The 17365-nt window shown below is 39.8% G+C and overlaps 1 pseudogene; it reads left to right on the top strand.

The window, feature by feature from the left end:
• Positions 1-3159: 3159 nt before the first annotated feature.
• Positions 3160-17365, top strand: part of LOC140708712 (centromere protein I-like) — a 30321-nt pseudogene continuing 16115 nt past the window's right edge.

The raw sequence follows: 17365 nt of genomic DNA on the forward strand, positions 1-17365 counted from the left end.
TTCCCCTTAGGTCATATACTATGTTATTTTGTTTATATAAAACTAATCTCTAGTGGCAGGCAGCAAATAAATGATCACCTGGGGAAGAAATTGAGAGATTACAAAGAAGAAGAAAAAGGAAACTTAACGAGTGTACGCAAATGTCCAAATTTATCAAGTTGTATGCTTTAAATATGTGTAATTTATCATATCAATAATGTTGCATTAAAGCTGTCTTTTTAAAAAATTGGTCAGAAAGGGAAGATTTCCTGGGTTTCTCTAGAGCGGTGTACTGTGGAATTGAGCTTTTTGCATGAGGAAAACTCTCTGTGCTGCTTAGTGCCAGAGCCACAGGTTGTTTTTGAGCACCTGCCGTGTATATAGCTAATGTGATTGACGAGGCATTTTAAATTTTACTTCGTTTAAATCCAATTTGAAATGGCCACATGTGACTGGTAGCTACTGTATTGTACAGTGGGGCTGAAAGCATAAAAGAATTCCACGGCAGCTAGATTTGAGTCTTAAAAGAGTTTGTGTTCCACAGTCTCAAGCTCCATGAGAGTTCAATTATAGCAAATTAGAGAACCTTAAAGGCACCTTTGTGTAGTAAAAATTACAGTGAAAAGTAGATGTGTCAAATCCTGGAGTTTTCATCAGTTGGCACGTACATATCAACAAAAGGAAATTTTTACAGGATACTTATCCTGTGTGATTTGGGAAGTGGCCAGTCTTAAAGACCCTCATTTTTTTTTTTTTTTTTTTTTTTTTTGAGGGAGAGTCTCTCTGTGATGCCCAGGGTGGAGTGCAATGGCATGCTCTCAGCTTGCTGCAACCTCCGCCTTCTGGGTTCAAGTGATTCTCCTGCCTCAGTCTCCGAAGTAGTTGGGGTTACAGGTATGTGCCATCATGCCCAACTAATTTTTGTATTTTTAGTAGAGATGGGGTTTCACCATGTTGGCCAGGCCGGTCTCGAACTCCTGACCTTGGGTGATCTGCCTGCCTCGACCTCCCAAAGTGCTGGGATTACAGGCACAAGCCACTGTGCTCAGCCTTTTGCGTAACTTTAAATGTGAATTGGTCAGGCCTTTTCCTGAATATCAGTTGGGCTTCTCCCTTGAAAAAATAGGGAAAAATGAAAATATATCTCTGCCTCGTGTCCAAGAAAGAGGCAAAAAAGAAACAAAACCGAATATATTTAAGAACAAAGAAGAAAAAACCCTTAAATATAGGAACTTTAAAAAGTTTCTGATCGCCACTGATACCAAGCGTTTAAAAGCCCCAGTAGTGTCACCATACCGCAAGCAAGCTGTAGAAAATTAAAGGGCAATTTAATGTATACGTTGTTTTTTCTTTCCTTGGCTGTTAAGCTAAATGGCTTTCTCTTTTTCTCTTTAGAATGTTAGAAGAGGCCAGGTGCGGTGGCTTACGCCAGTAATGCCAGCACTTTGGGGAGGCCGAGGTGGTGGGGATTACCTGAAGTCAGGAGTTCGAGACCAGCCTTGCCGTCATGGTAAAATCCTGTCTCCACTAAAAATACAAAGATTAACTGAGCGTGGTGGTGGGTGCCTGTAATCCCAGCTACTTGGGAGGCTAAGGCAGGAGAATCGCTTGAGCCTGGGAGGCAGAGGTTGCAGTGAGCCGAGATCACACCATTGCAGCCAGATTTGGCAACAAAAATGAGACTTAGTCTTAAAAAAAAAAAAAAAAAAAAAAAAAAAAAAAAAGAGGAATGTTAGAAGAGGAGGGAAGAGCCAGGCTTTCTCATGGGTTTAAAGATTCCTGCTTCATGGACTGCTGGGAAGTCTGGAAACAGTCCACCTGCTCAGAGACAACTGCAAATTTAAAGAAAATGGAAGAAAATGGTTCATATCCCAGGAGCTCACTGCCTGTGTATTAGATTTGATAGCAGATGCTCTTCACAAGTTGCTGGGACTACAGGCATATGCCACTATGAGTGGCTAATTTTTTGTATTTTTTGTAAAGATGGAGTTTCAATATATTGCCCAGGTTGGTTTTGCATTCCTGGGCTTAAGCATGAGCCATCACATTTGGCCTCGTTTAATTTTTAATTTTTTAATTTAAATTTTATCAAAGTAGTATATGTACGCAACTGTAAAGGCAAGAAACTACAGTGGTTCCTACTCTGTCCGTTCTCCCCAGAGGCAGCACCTGTCTTACCTGTCTTTGCATCTCAGCTTTTTTCCAGCGTGTGCCCTTGATTCCAGGTAATAGGCACATGCTCTGAGCTTCTTTCCAGCATGTAGCTGATTGTAGGTCATAGGCATCTTCTCTGAGCCAAGGCGGGTATATTACTGGAGGTCAGGAGTTCAAGACCAGCCCAGCCAACATGGTGAAACCACGTCTCTACTAAAAATACAAAATTATCTGGGTGTGGTGGTGTGTGCTTTTAATCCCAGCTACTTGGGAGAGGCTGAGGCGGGAGAATTGCTTGAACCCGGGAAGGGGAGGTTGTAGTGAGCAGAGATCATGCCATTGAGTCCAGCCTGGGCAAAAAGTGCAAAGCTCCATCTCAAAAAAAAATTATTTCTAAGCCTCATTTACTGCCTTACTTTGTACAGTATTCGATATAGTAAAATTTTAGTATTATAAAACAATTTGGTTACTTCCTTGGAATTCGTTTTAGTGGTGTGCTTTGTCTGCATAGTCAGATGCGGGTATCTAGCAGTAATGACTTCTTTCATTGTCAAATTAGTGCTTTGTTAAGATTTGTTTTTGTTATGTCAAAGCTGCTTGATTACGGCATGCCGATTGTAATTTCCTAGATACTTTTCCATGAACTGTAGTAATCGGGTATTAGCTTCTCTTTTGGTCGTATCTCTTTGATGTGTAAATCAAGGATGAATAAATTTTGAGTCCTGAGTATGCTACCAGTGAGAATAAGCTATGCAATGCTAGTGAGTATGACTGTTAAGCCTAAGGTACAGGAAGAGAAGAGAGAAAATACGAGAAAGAAGTAAAGTCTGTATGGTGGTAAGAAAGAAGATCGCAGTTTGGAGAGGATTGTGTTGTGGTGGTTGACGTAAATGTCTGGTTACTCCTTCCTTGATTTTTGATAGCATCTTCCTATAGCTATATCTCATAGTGAAATTATGGTCTGAATGTACTTTTTTTCTTCTTTTTGGTATTTGTTTCCTCAGTTTCTTAGTAGCCACAGAATTGAAAATGGAAAACTTATTTTATTTCAGGGAATGCAGCTTCATCTCCAGGCTTTGTCATCGCTGTATAGGTTCTTTGCTTCTGCTCTGCTTTCCGTATCTTTGCCTGTTAGGAAAAAGGTAAGGGATTAAGGAGAGAGAAATCATATTGAGATTGAAATATGTTATTTTTGTTAAAGTTAACTTACAGATTTCAACTAAAATGCTTACAGCCTACTGTTTTACTATCTAGTATTGTGGTACTACTTTGGGAAAGTTTTTTTTAGGGGATTGGCACTTATGTTGATCCCTTTTGGTGCATTTAATAGATTGCTGATCAGAAAAATAAATGCATATGTATGGGTGTAAAGGAATTCATAATATATTTTCAATTAATGAGCAGTTTTAGACTTTACATCGCTCCAATTTATAGGTACCTACTCTCTTGTACTTTATATCCAAATTTACAGATCTATTTTAAGAATTCAAAGAATCTATGGAAGATGGCTCTGCTTGCCATGAAGCGAAGAAACCAGGAACCTTTTCCAGAACCTCTGAAGTTGATATTGGGTCCAGCTTGTGTTCGTCCTCTAAAAATAGTAAGTATCTAAAGCCCAAACAAGTTGCATGGCTTTCTTTTGTTAAATCCAAATAATAACCATTCAGATCTTAGAGGAGATTATAGATATTTAAATATATGTCAGTTACCCAGGATTCTGTGTAAACCATATTCCCATTTAATTGAAACACATTAACAGCTGCTTTTATTTATGCTTTGTAGTCTGTTTTGTCCATTGATAGTTTTATTATCTTTCTTTAGAAATTGAATTCTCTCTCAGTTATGCCAGTGCTCAATTCCAGTAGCTACGCTAAAGAATATGGAAAAAAAGAGATGAGTCTTTCTGATTGAGTAGAAGTGGATCTTTTCCACTAGAACAGCTTCAAAGCTTTCCCCAACTTTTATAGAATATCCATTGCTTAGAGGTGTGTGACTGGACCATGTGCTTCTTTGCATTTTCTGTTTGAACTCTATGGCCTTTGTTTTTGTTTTTTTGAGACAGGGGCTTACTCTGTCACCCAGGCAGTAACACAGTCATGGTTCACTGCTGCCTTGAACTCCTGGGCTTATGTAATCCTTCCACCTCAGCCTTCCAAGTACCTGGGACTGGATGTGCATCACCATGCCTGGCTAATTTTTCAAAAACATTATATCAGGCCAGCCTCAGTGGCTTACGCTGGTAATCCCAACACTTTGGGAAGCCAAGGCGGGCAGATCACTTGAGGTGTCAGGAGTTTGAGACCACCAGCCTAGCCAACATGGTGAAATCCTATCTCTACCATAAAATACAAAAATTAGCTGAGCATGGTGGTACACACCTGTACTTCCAGCTACTCAGGAGGCTGAGGCATGAGAATTGCTTGAACCTGGGAGGCAGAAGTTGGAGTGAGCCGAGATCTCGCCACTGTTCTCCAGCCTGGTTGACAGAGTGAGACTCTGTCTCAAAAAAAAAACACAAAAATTTTAAAAATATGTTGCCCAGGCTGGTCTCAAACTCCTGCACTCAAGTGATCCTCCTGCTTCAGCCTCCCACAGTGTTGCAATGATAGGCATGAGCCACCATGCCTAGCCTATTTTTGTTACATATTTTTTTTATTTTCAGATGTTGATCGGTGGTTCTGTTACTACAGCTGCCTTCTCAGATGGGCTCAGTGCTAAACAACTCTCTGCTGCTTCAGTATATTGACTGTGTCATAGATGAGTCAGTCTTGCTGAGGTCTTACGGTTGAGTCAAACATTACAAGAAGGTAAGAATTGAGGGAGGATGGGACAAGATAGTTTACAAATGGATTTCTTTTATAAGGGTGTGCCAAATTCTAGACAAGAGGAGCCTTCGTAGGCTGTAATTATGTCTGTGGTAATCATATATTTAGAGCATGAATGTTTGTGTTGTAATTTTAAGGTAGTAAGAAGGGAGAGGGATTATGTTAAGGAAACACTACTGGATGGCCACCAAAACTCACTTGGGTGACTCTACTTGGATGACTGTCACAATCCAAGGATTTTTCATCTTTGTATGTCCAGAAACTTGCTGTTAGGCCCCCAGAGTCATCCGGTCATCCCGTTAATGGTAATGAAACTCAGAGGAGACTAATGTATAAGCCACAATATCAGTTTATTATAAAATGAATTATTTCTGGTAAGCAAAATTCGCTCATATCTGCCAACTAGAATATCCCCCCGTTTGCTATCTGCATGTATGGGAACAAGGTTTGTCAGTAGGTTTCTTAATTATAGAATTAAAGGAAACGGCAGTGAGAAGTCTTTCATCCAGGCCATAGTAAAGCCTGGGCATTTCATTCCTCCAGTGGTGGGGGACGGTGGGAAGATAGCATTTCTTTTGACCAACTTGAGTGTTTCTTTATTGGATAAGCAACTCCTGATTCTTCTGGTGGTTAAAGTTGCTTTTGGTTGGTTCCAGGCCAATTCTTTTCCTTCTGCTCTGAATCTTTTAAATGGAATATGATACAGTTTATTAGATTTCCACTTATTGAATTTCAGTCTTTCTTACATTATACCCAGCCTACCCTAATTGAAGTCTAGAGTGTTCTAAAACTTTCAATTCAGATGTTTATTCTTGCTTGGATGACAATGTGATATAGTTTTATCTTACTCATTATATGTGAATTCTTTCCATTTATTTTTTCACTATAAGCTTTTCCGTATATTACCAAGTTGTCAAGGAACATCTCACTGTCACCTCCATCTGTCTGTTCTTGTCTATATTATGAGTTGGGATGTATGAGACTAATGGCTTTTTTACTTTTGTCACTTATTTGTCACTTTGGTGATAATTTTGTTTTGTGCACTTTTTTATTGTGGTACAGCTAGATGCTTATATTTACTGTTCCTGCTCTAGAATGTATTTGGTACAAGGTGAATAATTATGAACATGGAAAAGAATTTACCAACTTCCTGGATACTTCATGAGGGCAGAGTCCTTCTTAAAAGTAAGATTTCACTTGCTTTTTCCACACTCCACCACTCTTTACTAAAATTTATTTAGATATCCATTGACAGTCTTTTACTTGGCCGAGTGTGGTAACTCACACCTGTAATCTTCACAGTTTCAGTTTGGAGGCTGAGGCGGGTTAGGCAACATGGCAAAACCGTATGTCTACAAAGAATACAAAAATTTGCCAGGCATGGTGGCATACATCTGTTGTTCCAGCTGCTCAGGAGGATGAGGTAGGAGGATCACTGGAGCTCAGGACGTCGAGGGTGCAGTGACCTGTAGTTGTGCCACTGCACTGCAGCCAGGGTGACAGAGTGAGATCCTGTCTCAAAAACAACAACAACAAAAACATTTTTTAAGTACCTGACATCATTTATAAATAATATTTGTTCAATTTGAAACTCATTATAAAGAGAGTTGAGTTGGACTTTTACCTTTACACTGTTGGATTTGAAGAAAGAATATGTTATATTATGCAAATAAAAGGGAAAAACCTGTAGTTTAGGAGAACAAACTGAAGATATAATTAAATGTATTCAGTTGATTAGTAATGTAAATTTCATAAAGTCACTACTTATATTCTTATAATCAACAAACTTTTTTTGAGCATCAAATAAATTCCAGCCAATGGACTCTTTGGTCTGGGTAACCCTGAGTTGTATTTTAAGCTGCAGCTTAGGTATCAGCACCATCAAGGAGCCATCAGTTACTGCCCAGTGTGGGTTAGCTCCTTGTTCTATGTGCTTCCATGGCTGCCTGTGTTACCTTTATCGTGACACTTTTAGCATCCATTTTTCCACTCGTTATGAGCTCCCAGCAGGCAGAAACCATGTCTAACTCTTCTTCATGTATAGATGTTTAGCTTAATTGATAAATGTGGGATAATTCTTTGGCTTTTTAAAAATGAGACAAGGTCTCACTCTTTTGCTCAGGCTGGAGTGCACAATCAGGGCTTACTACAGCCTTGATGTCATGGGCTCAATCAATCCTCCCCGCTCAGTCTAGTAGCTAGGACTACAGGTGTGCACCACCACTCCTGGCTAGTCTTTTCTGTTGTGTTGTTTTTTTGTGTGTGGGTTTTTGTGTGTGTGTGTGTGTATTTTTTTGTAAAAATGGGAGTTTAGGCCGGGCGCAGTGGCTCAAGCCTGTAATCCCAGCACTGTGGGAGGCTGAGACGGGTGGATCACGAGGTCAGGAGATCAAGACCATCCTGGCTAACCCGGTGAAACCCCGTCTCTACTAAAAAATACAAAAAAAACTAGCCGGCGAGGTGGTGGGCGCCTGTAGTCCCAGTTACTCGGGAGGCTGAGGCCAGGAGAATGGCGTAAACTCGGGAGGTGGAGCTTGCAGTGAGTGGAGATCCGGCCACTGCACTCCAGCCTGGGTGACAGAGCGAGACACCGTCTCAAAAAAAAAAAAAAAAAAAAAAAAAAAAAGAAAAAAAAAAAACGGGAGTTTGCCATTTTGCCCAGGCTGGTCTCGAACTCCTGGGCTTAAGCATTCCTTCTGCTTTGGTCTCCCAAAGTGCCGAGATTACAGGCGTGAGCCACAACACCCAGCCCAAGTTTTAGGGATTTCTTGTGAAACCATTTAATTGGAAGCTGGGTTCAGACGATGGTAGTGAGGATAGCAATTTAGGTTGACGTTTATGTTTCCTACTTGGGAAGATGGATGGCTTTCACTGAGAAAAGGAATATAAGAGGAACAGACTGGGAAGGAAAGATGTTTCACTTAAGAGATGCCAATGGCACATCAAAGCAGTCATATCCAGTACCCAGAAAAATAATGAGTCTAAAGCTCAGGAATGAGATTTGGGCTGGAGATACAGGTTTAGGACCCCTCATGTTAAAAGTGGTGGTTTTAGCTATGATATGGATGAGATTGTCCAGAGAATTCATGTCATGAAAGGAAGGTCTTAGAATAGAGTCCTGGTGCATGTCGCTATGTGAGGCTTAGGTGACAAAAGGAAAATGGGAAGTCCCAGATTCTCACTCTGGTGGAAATACAAGCAACCTAGACATTTGAGCCTCTAAAGAAGGAGCTGCTCAGAGTTGGGATTTGGTCTGTGGCCTCTAATGACATTCTAACCCTATTACATAATATTGTATACATTTTACTGACCGTTCAAATTACTGCATGTACTGTATCCAAGGTAATAAATTTTAAAAAATGGATAACTTTTAACCTTTCCAATTGAGGAAGCTTTATGGTATTTGAGAGCTACCTTTCCAACTGATGAAGCTTCATGGTATTTGAGAGCTGTATTGATAAAAATGGTAATGCATGTAAATACTAATCATCTTACCTTTTTCTGAGGAAGTCTGGCATCTAACCTAAGGCTTTCATTATATTGATGACAAAAAAATTAGTCTAAGAGCAAAGCAACTATAGCCCAAAATAAACTCAGTATTTAGAGCATAATTTTGTGACTGAAGCTTTCCATATAAGGATTTACTATTTACTTGTGTTACAAGAGGGGTTTTATTGCTGTGAAGCATTCCTATAGAAGAGCCTTTCTCTCTGGGATGTCCTCTGTTATCAGTCACAGTTCCTTCCGCTTGTGAGCTGGATTATTTGTTGTAGCTTCTGTGGTATGCATCATGAAAATTTGGAGTCATTTAATTCAGTGTACTATAATTGAATGGATTTTGATAAATCTTTTTTTTTTAATTCCTGGAGGTGAAACCGCTTCTTTTTGACCATCTAGCACAGCTCTTTACATCAACCATTTATTTCCAGGTAACAAAAACTTGCCTTGCTTAGATTTAACAGGATGTGTTGTTCTATTGCTAGTGGTGCACAATTCCAAACTGACATTAGAGCAGTGGTTTTATAACAGGATTTTCTTGCACCTGGGCTTTGGGTCACTGTGTCACTCAACTCAAAGTTAATGCATAGAATGTTCCTTTTTTAAGGCTGTGTTGCATAGTTTTCCTGACCTGTTTCCGCTTGTAGCAAATGACATAGTGAATGAACAAGTGGCAAATGCATATTGATAGAAACAAACCGAGAAATAGTTTGATTGTTGTGGTTTATATTTTTGTAGATACATTTGTTCATTTCAGAAATATTTTTTGAGCACCTACCATATACCCTTTTTGACACTGGGAATACAGTAGTGACCAAAGCAAACAAAACTCCCCATGGCATTCATGTTCTATATTTATAATAATCGTCATTTTCTGCTAATAAAATTGTTCCAACCTTATATATGCTAGTATTTTGGGGTGGTCACCAAGAAGATCAGTATGACTTCCAGAAGTTCTACTTGAATGAATTTGAGAGCCACTTTCTTACAGATTGGTTATTCCTATTCTAAAAGAGGACAAATAAGTACTTCTTTGGTAAGTTTTTTTAAATTATTTATTATTATTTTTTTACCTTTCATAGACTTCAGTTTGAATTTTTTTTGCAATTCTCTCTCAGTTTTCTAATTGGGTTATTTGTTTTTTCTCTTATTCTTCCATGCTAAAGAGCTGTTTAAACATTAGGCTGGACCATAGAAAATTGCCGTTTTTTGGTAGGTCAAAGATGGTTAATGATTGGCAATTTGAGGTTCAACCTAATATGCATATACACTTTCATACACGTGTATATTTGAGAGTGAAAAGGATGGGGAGAGGAAGGAAAGAAGGAAAGGAGCAGACAGTAGGCTAAGTATAGAACTCAGGGAAATACACGGTATTTAATTCTCAGGCCAAGGAGGAGGACAATCGGAAGAAACCTTAAAAAGAAATTGCCAGGTGTATATAAAAAGAACCAGAATAATAGTTCCAAGGCAATAAATGGAATATAGGATATCAAAAATGAATGAAGGAATAATGTTGCCAAGAATCCCAGGAAGGTCCAGAAAGATAAGGACAAAAATTTTCTTTAAGAATTGGCAGTACAAAGGCTTTGGCTTCCTTTGTGAGTAGTTCCAGTGGAGTGTGGAGGGTAGAAGTCAGATTGTGTGGGTGGGGGAGTAAGTGAAAAGTCAAGTGAAGACAGTAAGTATAGAATATGTTTCAAAATGTTTGACTAAAAAAAGTGTAGAGAAAGAAATATAGGGGGACTGTGAACCAGGGGAAGTTGGTTTTTTGTTTTTTGCCTCTAAAATGAGAGAAATGTGATTGTGTTTATACATAGAGTCGCAGGAGCCAGTGGAGAAGAGGGAGAAGAGGGAGAAGTTGAAAATGGAGAAAAGATTGGGGATAAGTGATGGTACAGAGCTCCAGAAGAAATATGAAGGTATTGGGTTAAAACTAGGTAATGAGATTTACTTGAATGGGTGGTTAGGAATTCAGAGGCACCATTTGTCATCTATGACTGGGGAGAGGCTGCATGGATAGGTGGATATATATTTGGAAAGTTAGAAGAAAGGGTAAGACATTGAAGTACTTTGTGCCTAAGAATGTTAAATTACTCAAAATGAGAAGCATGTTTTACAGAATAGAATTAAGGAGGACACTCCAGGAGGGCATTAACTGCTTAGGGCAGCCAACGAGAACAAGCTGGTTAAAGACAAGTAAAAGGATTATTGAGCGTCATTAAGGGCCCGGTAGAAGTTGGCGATTATCAGTTTGGAATGGTGCAAATCTTTGCAGTTGTGTTTTTCTTCCACTTACATGTTGGAGAAGAGAAAGCAATTTATGAGACTGTATCAGTTTGGGTTTTGCTGGTTGAATGGAGTACAAGAGAGTTGTGATCAGCTGTGTGGTCTAGTCCAGACAGGAAAACAAGGCCAGGAGAAGGCTGGTAAACCTGAAAAAGGACATTAAAAATTAAGGTATTGACTGGGTGTGGTGGCTCATGCCTGTAATCGCAGCACTTTGGGAGGCCGAGATGGGCAGATCACTTGAGGTCAGGAGTTTGAGACCAGCCTGGCCAACATAGTGAAACCTCATCTCCTAAAAATACAAAAACTAGCTGGACGTGGTGATGTATGCCTGTAATCCCAGCTTCTTAGGAGGCTGAGGGAGGAGAGTCACTTGAACCCGGGAGGTGGAGGTTGCAGTGACCCGAGATCACATCACTGCAAAAAAGGAATTACGAGATTGAGTATTTCTGACATTGAGAAACGAGTAACTGTAGTTGGAGTTGAGTCTGCGACAAAGCTGGAATAGGAAGTTACAACAACAAAATAATATATTTTGGTGTGGTTCAGTTCGGGTTATGACAGAATCTAGTGTGTATCTGTGGGACTGGATAACTAAGGTGGAGTGAAGGTGAAGATTATTTGATTCTAAGTCAAGAAACTGTGAAACTGAAATGTTGGGATCATTTGCTTAGACACTGGTGTAACTGAGATGTTGATGGCAGGACGTGACACAGAGTTCTAAGCTCCCCAGTGAATCTGGATGAGCTTCCAAGTGATAGCAGAGATATGAGAAGATAAAAAAAAAAACAGAGGGTAGGGTAGCTGGATAGTATGTTCCTATGCTGTATTTTGGTTGTATGCATTAATTTATCTTAACTTTGGAGTTTAAAATAAGAACCCTAAATTTTTGTTAAATGTGTGCTTTACCTTCAAAGTAAAAGACTAAATTTCAAGAAACTGCATAATCAGATTGTTTTGACTCTTTTTACCTAAAATTTTTTGCTTTCTCTTACACTTTTTTTTTTTTTGGTAAGACTGACTCTCGCTGTGTTGCCCAGGCTGGAGTGCAGTGGTGCAATGTTGGCTCACCACAGCCTTCACCTCCCAGCTTCAAATGATTCTCGTGCCTCAGCCTCCCAAGTAGCTGGGATTACAGGCATGTGCCACCACATCCAGCTACGTTTTTTTTGTTTTTGTTTTTTGTATTTTTACAAAAAGATGGAGCCTTGCCATTTTTTCCAGGCTGGTCTCAAGCCCCTGACCTCAGGTGATCTGCTCACCTCAGCCTCCCAAAGTGCTGGAATTACCAGTGTGAGCCACTGTGCCTGGCTGCTTCTCCTAAATTCTATTATCAGTCACATAATTTTTTGGCATTTGAAAAACTGTATCATAGAAAATTGCAAATACAATCAAAAGTAGAGAAAATACTGCAGTGTTCCCCTTCTGTGCCCATTACCCATCTTCAGCGGTTAGCAACTCTTGGTTAACCTTTTTTCATCTGTAATACCTTTCATCTTTCATTTCCATTATTTTAAAGCAAAACTCAGCTCCCATTTCAACTGTAAAAAAATGGTACCATTATGACACCTAAAAAATTAGTAGTTTTTCTTATTTTAAGACAGTCTCACCCTTGCCCAGGCTGGAGTGCAGTGGGTTGATGAAAGTTCACTGCAACTTCCATCTCCTGGGTTCACATAATTCTCCTATCTCAGCCTTCGAGCAGCTGGGACTACAGGCATGTGCCACCACACCCAGCCAATTTTTGTGTTCTTAGTAGAGACAGGGTTTCACAATGTTGGCCAGGGCTGGTCTTGAACTCGTGACCTCAAATTATCCACCTGCCTTGGCCTCCCAAAGTGTTGGGATTACAGGCATGAGCCACCGTGCCCAGCCAATAGTTCTTAGTATCTTTAAATATCTAAACAATGTTCAAATTCCCCTTAGCTTCAGTTGTAAACAGCTGGTGGTTAACTTGGTTAACAGATGAGCCCAGACTCATTTTTCTGTATGTTCTTATCCCTGTAGTGGTTTCCTACTTCAGTAGAACAGAGAATAGAAGCTACTTAGGCCTGGAAAATTGTTTTTAATTCTTCATATTTATTATTAAGTTGTTTCCATATACACTTGATCACTTTTAGAAGGAAATGGAGCATTAGTAAGTAGTAAACATCTTGTAAAGCTATGCTTCTCGAAGTACAGTCCTTGGATCATCAGCATAACCTGAAAACTTGTTAGAGATGCAGATCTCAGGTCTTGGCCTAGACCTACTGAATTAAACTCTGGAGTTGGGGCTCTATAATTAAACACTACCATAATTCTGGTGCATGCTGAAGTTTGAGAACCACTCACTTAAATGCTCAATCTCTTCTATCTAAATTACATGAAGAGTTGCACCTTTGAAATTACCTCTCCCTGCTTTTGTGTGAGACAGGGTCTTTCTCTGTCTCCCAGTAGTGTAGTGATGCAGTCTTAGCTCCCTGCAGCCTCGACCACCCAGGCTTAAGCGATCCACCTCAGCCCCAGAGTAGCTGTGACCAAAAACGTGCACCAACACGCCAGGCTAATTTTTATTTGTTGTAGAAACAAGATCTCACTGTGTTGTCTGGGTTGGTCTTGAACTCCTAGGCTCAAACTATCCTCCTGCATTGGCCTCCCAAAGTATTGGGATCACAGGAATGAGCCACCATATCCAGCCTGAAAGTCTTCTCCTTTTACTTGTGGTTCTCCCTAACCTACATTCCCCTCTCTGAGCTGCTGTGCCCGGACCCATGTTTATTCATTCTCTATTCCCCAGATGAGCAAAAGATTGAACAAAACAGTATGTTTGCATCTACAATATTTGGCCAACTTGTAAGTCTCCAGTACCCTTGAAATAGCTGCCTTACAGTTTCTGTATTATCTTTCCTCTTTTATTAGTGTCATAAGGGAGACCATTTAAAAAGGAATTCTGCTTTCTAAAAATCTTAAATAAATGGATATACATGTGGATAATTTTGCTTGTCATAACAATATTTGGCTTTATATAGTATAGCTCAAGTTTTCAATAATTAGTAAATATAGGTGTAATGCCATATTTCTATCATGTGACCATATGCCGTATCACTGTCAAAAAGGGAGTAAATTGTAGTTACATATCATAAGAAGAGTAGAAAACTTCTCAGCAGTGGTTCTTGAAGGGAGGGGGCATTTCTGGTGTCATGGTGACCGGAAAGAGGTTGCGACTGTCATTTAGTATGTGGGAGGTGGGGATGCTCAGTGTGCTTCAGTGGCTACATGGGTAGTAAGAGCCAGTCCCAAACAGTGAATTGTTTGCTCCAAAATGCCAGTAGTGTCACGTGGAAAAACACTTCAAAAGAGGCTGTTTGGAGCAATCGTCATTGTTTCAAATTGTTTGACATAGTTGCCAAGTGCTACCAAAAACCACAGTTAAGATACAGTTACGCCTGTAATTCCAGCATATTGGGAGACTGAGACCAGCAGATCACTTGAGGTCTGGAGTTTCATATGAGCCTGGCCAACATGGTGAAATCTTGTCTCTAATAAAAATATAACAATTGGATGTGGTGGCACATGCCTGTAATCCCAGCTACTCAGGAACCTGAGGCACGAAAATTGGTTGACCCCGGAGGAGGAGGTTGCAGTGATTCGAGATTGCACCTGTGCACTCCAGCCTGGGCAACAGAGCAAGACTCCATCTTGGGGGGGGGGGGGGAACAACTTACAGTTTTGCAAATGGCCAACTGGCTATGTGTAGATGCTTGCATATTTGACTGGTCTCCTGATTCATCCTTGATTGTCCTGACACAACTTTCATGGTGGTGGGCAGTAGTAGAGTCGTCATCATCTCTGAAATTCTAAGATTATACAAGTTCTTTTCCTTGTGCATAACCATTGTTGACTGCCTAGATAGGAGGGTAAAGCTGTGAATTCACATTTGTAAGTCTTTTCCTAATCCATTTAACATTGGATTGAAGGACGGGGTGAGTAAATGGATGGACTGAACTAATACCCACATGTGCTGTAAGAGACTCCATCCATTGATCTGGGGAGAATATCAAATGGCCAGATAGCCATATGTTTTAGTAGAAGAATGAAAGAAGCCAAAAATTTTGCTAATTCCGTCTTAGGGTTGAATTGAATTCAAGTGAAATATATATATTTTTCCCTGTATATGTATTTTTCTATATATATATATTTTATTCCTGTATGTATATATTTTCCTTTATATATATTTATGTATGTATATTTTTCTTTATATATGTATTTTTCCTTTATTTTTTCCTTTATGTGTATATGTATTTTTTTATTTATTTCTTTTTTTTTTTTTTTTTTGGAGACGGAGTCTCATTTCATCACCCAGGCCAGGATGGAGTGCAATGGCATGATCTTGGGTCACTGCAAACTCCGCCTCCTGGGTTCAAGGGATTCTTCTGCCTCAGCCTCCCTAGTAGCTGGGATTACAGGCTTACACCACCATACCTGGCTAATTTTTGTATTTTTAGTAGAAGTGGGGTTTCACCATGTTGGCCAGGCTGGTCTTAAACTCCCAACCTCAGGTGATCCGCCTGCCTTAGCATCCCAAAGTGCTGGGATTACAGGCATGAGCCACTGTGCCCCGCCAAATTCAAGTGAAAATACGTTTAACAGCATTTTATAAAGCTCAGGAATTCGGGCGAAACTGAGTTTTGATCTGTGTAGTGTAGGCTTCCATGCGTCTGTGTTGCAATGTTACTGACAGTATGGGAAACGATTCCTAAAGTCATTTGAATGTTTATTCCTTTAAACCACTTTTGTCTATTTTCACATTTCATCCTGATTTTTTTTTTTTTTTTTTTTTTTTTTGAAACAGGGTCTTGTTATATTGCCCAGGCTGGAGTGCAGTGTCATGATCTTGGCTCACTGCAAACTCCACCTCCTGGGTTCAAGGTATTCTCCTGCCTCAGCCTCCCAAGTAGCTGGGATTACAGGGACCCACCATCATGCCTGGCTAATTTTTTTATTTTTACTAGAGACGGGGTTTCACCATGTTGGCTAAGGTGGTCTCAAACTCGACCTCAAGTGATCTGCCCTCCTCAGCCTCCCAGAGTGCTGGGATTACAGGCATAAGCCACTGCACATGGCCTGATTTTTTTTTTTTTTTTTTGAACAGTCTTGCTCTGTCACTTAGGCTAGAGTGCGGTGGTGGAGTCTCACTCACTGCAACCTTTGCCTCTGAGCCTCAAGCAATCCTCCCACCTCAGCCTCTTGAGTAGCTGGAACTAGAAGCATGTGCCACCACCCCAGCTAATTTTTGTATTTTTTGTAAAGAGCTTTTGCCCTGTTGCCCAGGCTGGTCTCAAATTCCTGGATTCAAGAGCTCTGCCTACCTTGGCCTCCTTAAGTGCTAGAATTACAGATGTGAGCCACTGTGCTTGGCCATGAATTTTTCACGTCACTTTTATGTGAACCTTTTTCTCCCCTTAACTGTTAATGAAATACCTATATTTCTAGTGGTTTTTATATCTCTCACTTGAGAATTTTGATAACTGCTTGGAGCTTAATACTTTATCTGTTATTTACTAGTAGAGTCTGGTTGGTTAGAATGTTCTATGAATTCGTCTTAATGATTCCCTGGAAGGCTGAGTGTAGTTTTATGATTAATCACTGATTTTTTAAAAAGTAAATTATACATTGGAGCACTGATAGTTTTAAAACCTTCACCACCTTTTTCCTTTATATTATTCACCTTTAGCTTGGAAATTGTGAACACTTTTGCTACTCTGTATCTGAATGTTACGGTTTCTTATTGCAGAGAGAGAACTGGGCGGATCCATGAACTCTGTGTCTAAACTGCTCCACTATGTAGGGTGGCTATCCACTACTGCAGTGCACGTGGAGAGCAACAGAACTTTCTTGCTGCACTTTATTTTGGATTTCTATGAGAAGGTAAAACATGTTACAGTTTCCCCATTGGGATTTTTGTGAAGGCTATTCACTTTATTGGCATATTATTTAAATTTTATGCACAGATATTAAGGTAGGCTGTGATCTCATTAGCATCATTAAAGTAACCTTACATTTTGAAGTTCTTGATTATTTTTTCTCCAGAACAATTGACTTTCATAAACCACGTGGAAAAGCAAATGCTTTTTTTTTTTTCCTCTAAGGTCCAGGCACCACAGCATTACCCTGTGTTAACACTGGTCCTAGACAGAAGTCTGTTGTTAGCATTATTTTTTGTTCCTTCCATTCCTAACTCCTGGCGGAAACCAAAAATTTCTTGTTGTTTCTTGGGATCTCCATGTCTACCTTTCAACTGCCTTACTTCCCTCGGTACCTAGTACCCTTTTATTATGTTACAGTGTATAACCTGGACAGAACTATAGGGTGATGCAAAAGTAATTGTGGTTTTTGTTATTGTTTTCAATGGCAAAAACTGCAATTACTTTTGCAGCAACTTAATATCCATGGAGTATCCATGATAGTCTCAATTTTCCCAGCTTCCTCTACTAATACCTAGTTGTCTTGTGTTACGCATTTGCTTAGAAACATGCTCCTTTGCTTTCTAGGTTGACAGCTAACTCATATGATAAATAAGTATTATGGGACTTAAGGAGAAAGAAATCCTTCCTTCCTTTACCCTGTCCCCCTAACTGTAA

Source organism: Chlorocebus sabaeus, chromosome 16, assembly GCF_047675955.1.
Source record: "Chlorocebus sabaeus isolate Y175 chromosome 16, mChlSab1.0.hap1, whole genome shotgun sequence".
Classification (NCBI taxonomy): domain Eukaryota; kingdom Metazoa; phylum Chordata; class Mammalia; order Primates; family Cercopithecidae; genus Chlorocebus; species Chlorocebus sabaeus.